The sequence below is a fragment of the Mus caroli genome, chromosome 1 (genome assembly GCF_900094665.2).
Source record: "Mus caroli chromosome 1, CAROLI_EIJ_v1.1, whole genome shotgun sequence".
Classification (NCBI taxonomy): domain Eukaryota; kingdom Metazoa; phylum Chordata; class Mammalia; order Rodentia; family Muridae; genus Mus; species Mus caroli.
This window is the reverse complement of record NC_034570.1, coordinates 141,084,209-141,090,569: the sequence shown is the minus strand read 5'-3', so window position 1 is coordinate 141,090,569 and position 6,361 is coordinate 141,084,209. Positions and strand designations below refer to the sequence as shown.

The 6,361-nt window shown below is 36.3% G+C and overlaps 1 protein-coding gene across 2 annotated transcripts in view; it reads right to left on the bottom strand.

Annotated features, from left to right (window-relative positions):
* Positions 1 to 5,245, bottom strand: part of Pdc (phosducin) — a 15,769-nt gene extending 10,524 nt beyond the window's left edge. The window contains exon 1 of one of the 2 annotated variants that reach the window (XM_021174540.1): positions 5,168 to 5,245. The gene's annotated coding sequence lies outside the window, so the exon portion shown is untranslated. The remainder of the gene's footprint in view (positions 1 to 5,167) is intronic. The other variant, XM_021174535.1, reaches the window with a different exon arrangement.
* Between the last annotated feature and the right edge of the window lie 1,116 nt (positions 5,246 to 6,361).

Here is a 6,361-nt window from a genome sequence, read left to right as displayed (position 1 = left end):
GGAAGGAAGGAAGGAAGGAAGGAAGGAAGAAAGGAAGGAAGGAAAAGAAAAGATAACAGTAACAACAAAATCAACATTTAGCTTGAAATTGTATGAGTAATGGTTGATTTTTAATTAACAATGATATTATTATAAGCTTTGATGCCAATGAGAATGTTTTTATGTGACTGGAAATTGATGTTAAAATGGAGCAAGAAGACAGAATACAAATGTTAACTTCATCAACATTTACAGTCTGGAAGAGTTATTGTGTTTTGCATCTTAGCAAGATGTAAAAATCTGTGACCCTGCTTCTTTTTAACGTTGGTTTATTAGAATACTGTTTGTTTGCTTGCCTGCTTGCTTCCTTGTTGCGTGGTTTTGAGACAGGATCTTATGCATCCCAGGTTAGCCTGGAACTTGATCTGTATCTGAGGATTATCTTGAACTCTTGATTTTCCTGTCTTTCTCTTCCCCTGAGTGCTGTGTAGAAACATGTGCTACTACACCTGGTGTGTAAATTGAGACCAGGGCTTCCTGTATAGTAGGCAAGTACTCTACTAACTGAACCAAAACTCCTACTATACTTACTTAATTAATAAAAAGTTTTAAATGTATTAACTAACTGTGATAGAACCAAAGAACTACTTCTGTCTGTCCATCTCTTTCTTTGTTTATGTACAAGTTTGTGGTGTGTGTGTGTGTGTGTGTGTGTGTGTGTGTGTGTGTGTATCTGTGTGTGTGTGTGTGCCACACCCACTCCAGTAAATACTGTGTGGCAGGCCCAAAAGCTTGGACGAAGTCCTGAGGCAAAATGTTTCATGGAAACTTAGTCTCCTGGGGCCTTGCCATCCGATATCAGGAATGCGCCAAACTTGTCTTTGTGTTAGTCGGTAAATGGATCTGTCTGCTTTCCTTCAATATTGTTTTATTATAAGTGCCTCTAAGGAATAATTTTTGACATATAGCTAAGTTAAATCAGCGTCCACCAGTGTTCAAATATACTAGGAAAGCCAAACTTGGGCTTTGATTTTTGTAAGAATGTTACTCATTCAGATGAAAAGCCTCCGGTGTTGACAGAGAGACAGTGAAAGAAATCAGGCATTACAATTTACTGGAATAGAACTAGAAATCTCAGGGATAGTCTACAAAGTATACTTAGAACAGCTGAGTCACTCCCATACACAAGAATTTACAATGGCCTAGGAAGAAGGAAGGTTTTGGCCTAAGAAGGAACTAGAGTAAATACCTAGAATAACAGCTGAGTCACTCCCATACAGAGGAATTTACAATGGCCTAAGAGGAAGGTGGACTATACAATAGACTAGAATTGGAACTTTCACACCCTTGCCTCTGGCTTCTAAGAATAAACTGACCTTAGGTGGGGCTGCTTTTGATACCAGTTGTAAACACTGCCTGGTTCCTATGCCTTTTATGTATGCATTTCTCTGTTTTGTTGTAAAAGTCATTTTGCAGGGGGTAACCTCAATGTACCTTGGATGACCTTAATGTATCACTTAACTTCCTTGTCTCTTTCTGTAATATAAATCTGATGCTCACTTTGAAAAATTACATTCAGATCAACACTCCCTCGTGTTCTTTTTGTTTGTCACTTTTCACTGACTCCTTGCTCACTTGAATATTGGGACCCTTATTCTCCTGCGGATTGAGGGGCTGACTGAGTCCAGTCCAAGGCGTGTGTGTGTGTGTGTGTGTGTGTGTGTGTGTGTGTGTGTGAATCAAAGGGAGTGCACTCACTTGTGTAGGTTACATATGTGGAGGCACAAGCTGACATCAGAATGTTTTTCTTTTGTTCCAGTTGCTTAAGAAGCCCTGTGATTGGCCTGCTCTGCCCACTCTCCCTCACTGCTGGCATTATAGATGCCCACCACTACTGGTTAAGTGTGTGCCAGGGATCCGAACTGACACCTCTATGTTTGTGCAGCAAGCATTTTACCCATGGATTCATCTCTCCAGTCTTCGAGGAACGGTTATTTAGTAAGGTGGCTGAAACTAGTAAAAGCATGAGTGAGATGGATAAAACCCATAACTTCCTGTTTTCTCTTTACTGTCGCAAGAAAGCTGGATTTCATGCCATGTTCTGTGTTCCATGAGAGTCACACTGCATCCAGTCACCTTTTGTCACAGTTCCTCTTCTCCCCTTTTCCCATCGTTAGTCATTTATCTCCTACGTGTCTGCTTCTCTGTTCCAAGGTGACTGTGAGCTAATCTGATCAACTAAGCCAGGCTAATGTTCTCACCAGTATTAATGCGTTCATTGAGATAGATAACCCCTGCCACAAATATCTTCTCCAGTGTCATACTGGGCTCCTATAGAAAGCATTTTGTATTTCTTAATAAAACAAGCTACTGGTTGATTTCATTTGAAATAGGCCTGACAACACTCCATCAAGATTGTATAAGAACTACTGGATCTGTGTAGAACTCTTCTTTCAAATCAGAAAAATGAAGGGGATTATTTCCCCAAAGCCATATTCTCTTCTGTTTACCAGTCCAGCCCACGGTTAGGATTTTAGACTTGAAAGAGGAGATGGGGTAGCACAAAATGTACCCTTAGGTCAGTTTCATTATACAGGATCACATTATGCCTCATCTCTGTGAGCCTCTTAAAATCACCCTCTAATTTATTGGTATGTATCTGTTCCTCAAAAGAAGAACTTGACTTCCTGTGGACCATGCACTTAAATGCTTTGAATGGGAGCATACATAGTGCTACACACTTGATTACTTAGATTTAAGTCTAGCTCTGCCAACCCTTAGCTAGAGTACCTTGGACAAATTATTAAAACTCTATTTGCTTAAGGTTTTCATTCCTAAAACTGAGAGTAACAATTGTAACTACTTCAAAAAGTGTATGGAGAATAAATGCAAGGAATTATGTAAAGTGTATAGTATTTAGTATTGGTCACTTAATATGTTTGGGATAAAAAATAATTTGTTAATTACTGAATAATAAAAAATTGAAGCCTAAGTCAATTTAATAATTTATATAGTAAACTGAATCTAAATTTTATTTAAGAGTCAATGCATATATGTTCTGCTTATACATAATTATCTTTCCTGTCAAAGATCATGTATCATATATTTTACCCCTCAACTATTTTATATGTTCCTATTTCATTACTGACTGGGTACTTTATAAAAGTACTTTGATTTATATTTCATAAGCAATGTTTGCTGCAAGGCATTTGGGATCATATAAAATAAAACATTAATCTTGAATTGAGGAATAGAGCATAATAAAATGTACATGAAATGGCAAAGAGGAAATAGGGATGCTGGTTTAGGTGGGATGTGGCATAATTATTCTCTAATGAGTTAACCTCCTTATGATTTTGATAATTGTCAAGTGATTGGTCTTCCTTCTTGTGCTTCTGCCACAGTACCCCATACAACTGCCACTTAAACTCTTCCCTGCATTTCAGTTCACTAAGGAAATAGGGCTTTGCTTAGAGAGTAAAGGCACCCAGTATTTCTGTTGCTGTCATTAGTTATCCTGCTTGTTAATTTGGTGGTGCAGAGCTTTTACACTTCATGGTTATCATAATGAGAGTTTAAAAAAAAAGACATTACTGTAAGCATGAGTGGAATATAAGGCAGTCTTTAAAACAGTGGCAGTGAGTAAGAACATTGAGCTGAGCAAGCGGCAGAAAGTCAACAGTTGCTGTTGTGCTCTTTTTACATATAAAGCACAGCCTTAGCTAATGTACTTCTGTCCTCCCCTTGAATCTAGACACTGTGACAACGGATGCAAGACTTGTGATGGAAACATCAACATCAGAAGCTGTGGAGAAGATGTTCTTAGCCTCTTCTTTACTCTATAAACAGAACACATGAGCCTGGGCAGGAGGAAGAGGTAGGATGACTTTTGAGGAACTTGGACACCAGGAACACATGGAAAGCAGCAGTTTAATATTCATCAGCCTGTATTATCAGCACAAAACTTTAATAAACATGAGCTTTCAGAAGTAAAATGGAATTCCTGTGCTTAATGAAAAGATATCAACACCAGCATTGCTTTTACAATCTTTAGACATTCTCTTGTTCTGGAGAGGACAGAAGTATCACAGCCATCCAAGAAATTTATGGGAGCTATCTTTCTTAGTTATATATAATTTTTTATAAACTCATTTACTTCCAGCACATATTGTTTAATTCTGTTATGAATATTATAAATTATTCTCCAGATATTTTGATAATAATATAACAGAAAATCTAGTCACTAAACAAAATATTTTGTCAAAAATTGACAATTCTCAATTTGATGAATTAGATGATCTATGGAGTAAATTACAATAATGTGATTTCATGTATCATATATAATGGATGTATATGCATATATATGCATAAATGAAACTAGTTAAAAATGAACACTGTAGTTAAAAGCTGATTGAAGTTAAAAATAACCTTGTTTCAAAGCAATGGCAAAAACATACTATACACATGTTCATTACACAAATAGTAAAATTTATTGGTAATGATAATGTTCATTGGGGCAAAGTAGAAGGAAAATGAAATCAATCAAAAGAAAAATTTCACATAACTTAGCAAATCTTATCAAGGTCTCAATATTTGTTTAAGAAGCATCATTTTGGTTTCTTCAAAGTTTTAGATATTTGAAGTAGATATTTTTATCTCCACTTTAAAGTTTAAAAAAAAAAAAGAAAAAGAAACAACAGCCTGAAATGAGTTCTGTTATCCAAAAGCCTTGAAGCACATTTTTGACTGTTTAATCCCGAGGTCTGCAAAGCCTTAGTATTAAGTGAAAATGCTTTAGAACAGAGGACTGGCTGCTTTCTATGTGCTGAGAGCCAAATTCTCCAACACAGAGTGAAAAGCATTGTCTTCTCTTCCCTTCAGTTCTTCTTGCACTCACAGCAGAACTGGAGAATTTAAACTTTCAGAATTAATTCCCCATATGAGGACTTATATTAAACATGCAGAATACCAGACTCACACTTGTGTGTTTAATCTGAACTTTGTTTGACAGAGATGACAACATAAATAGCTTTAGGAGGGAAACATAAACAGTATGTAATTGCCTTTATAGCACGTTTGATGTCAGTTGGAAAGATTGTAAAAGAACACAATAACATATAAACACTGAAATTATAATCATTTCCTACAAGACAAATTTCTTTTAAAAATATATTATCAAAAACCTTACTTGTAGACTCACAGTTTGGGTCTCTGTTCCTGGTGTCCTAGAATATGTCCAGTGGGTGAGAATCGCTGTCCACTGAACTCCTTTGAACTTGGACCAGTGTTAAGCTCAGATTTAAGATCCCTGGATATTGATGACCCTTGCAGAAATAGCTCTGAACATGTAATAGGATTGCCATAAGAGAATTAACAAAGCATATTTGTTAATAGCAGGACAAAACAGACTAACACACAAGGAGCTTGGAGCACTGTGTTTATTACAGTCTTTATCCACCTCTTTCTCTGTCATTTGAGAAAATGCTTTTCTGAACTTCTGACATCTATTTTCAAAAGTTTCGTGTCATTTTCTAAAAAACAAAAAAAAAATTTCCTGATTATTAAAGTCCCCTTAGTATGTAATACATTTTCTCAAAGACATCTGGCACAGTATGTGTGTGTTTTTCCCTTTGAATTCTCCAACCAGCTAACTTCTTTTTGTTCTCTGAAATGTCCTCTACACAGAAATCCTTTACTTCTTGCAACAAAATTCCACAAAAGCTCGATCAGCCCTCAGTAACACTCATACAGCTATCCGATTGTGTCTGCTTTTCATTTTATCAGTTTTTCTGACTTCTTTCTTTCTTCCATGGTTTTGACCATTCCAGTATTCTTTCATGTACCATTAAAAAAAAAAAAAACCCTGAATATTTAGTAAGTGGCAATTTGTTAACTACTTGCCTTTTACAAGAGTATACTTATCAGAAAATCACACTGCCTTCAAAAATTAGATGTTTGATTTCAGAGTTGTCAGTTTATAGTTTACAGGTCTCAATGGATATTCTGCATATCAGATATTTACATTACAGTTCATACCAGTAGCACAGTGACGATTATGAAATAACAATGAAATAATTGTATGGTGGAGGTCACCGCAACATGGGGAACTGTATTAAGGGATCACAGCATTAGCAAGGTTGAAGACCACTGCTTTAGAGGGCCCACTTGAATATGTAGGAGACAGCAGACATTTTTTCTTTTTAAAAATTATATAGCAAATATGTATCCATTATTTGTCCAATAAGCACATTCAGAGTGTCTAAGTGTTATGCAAGCAATTGTTAGGCAGAGGAAACATAAAGAGCTGACATGGGCCAATGTCATGATCTCTAGAGGTCTGATGGGGAAAATGGCAGTAAAAAGATAATCACTATATAAGTCC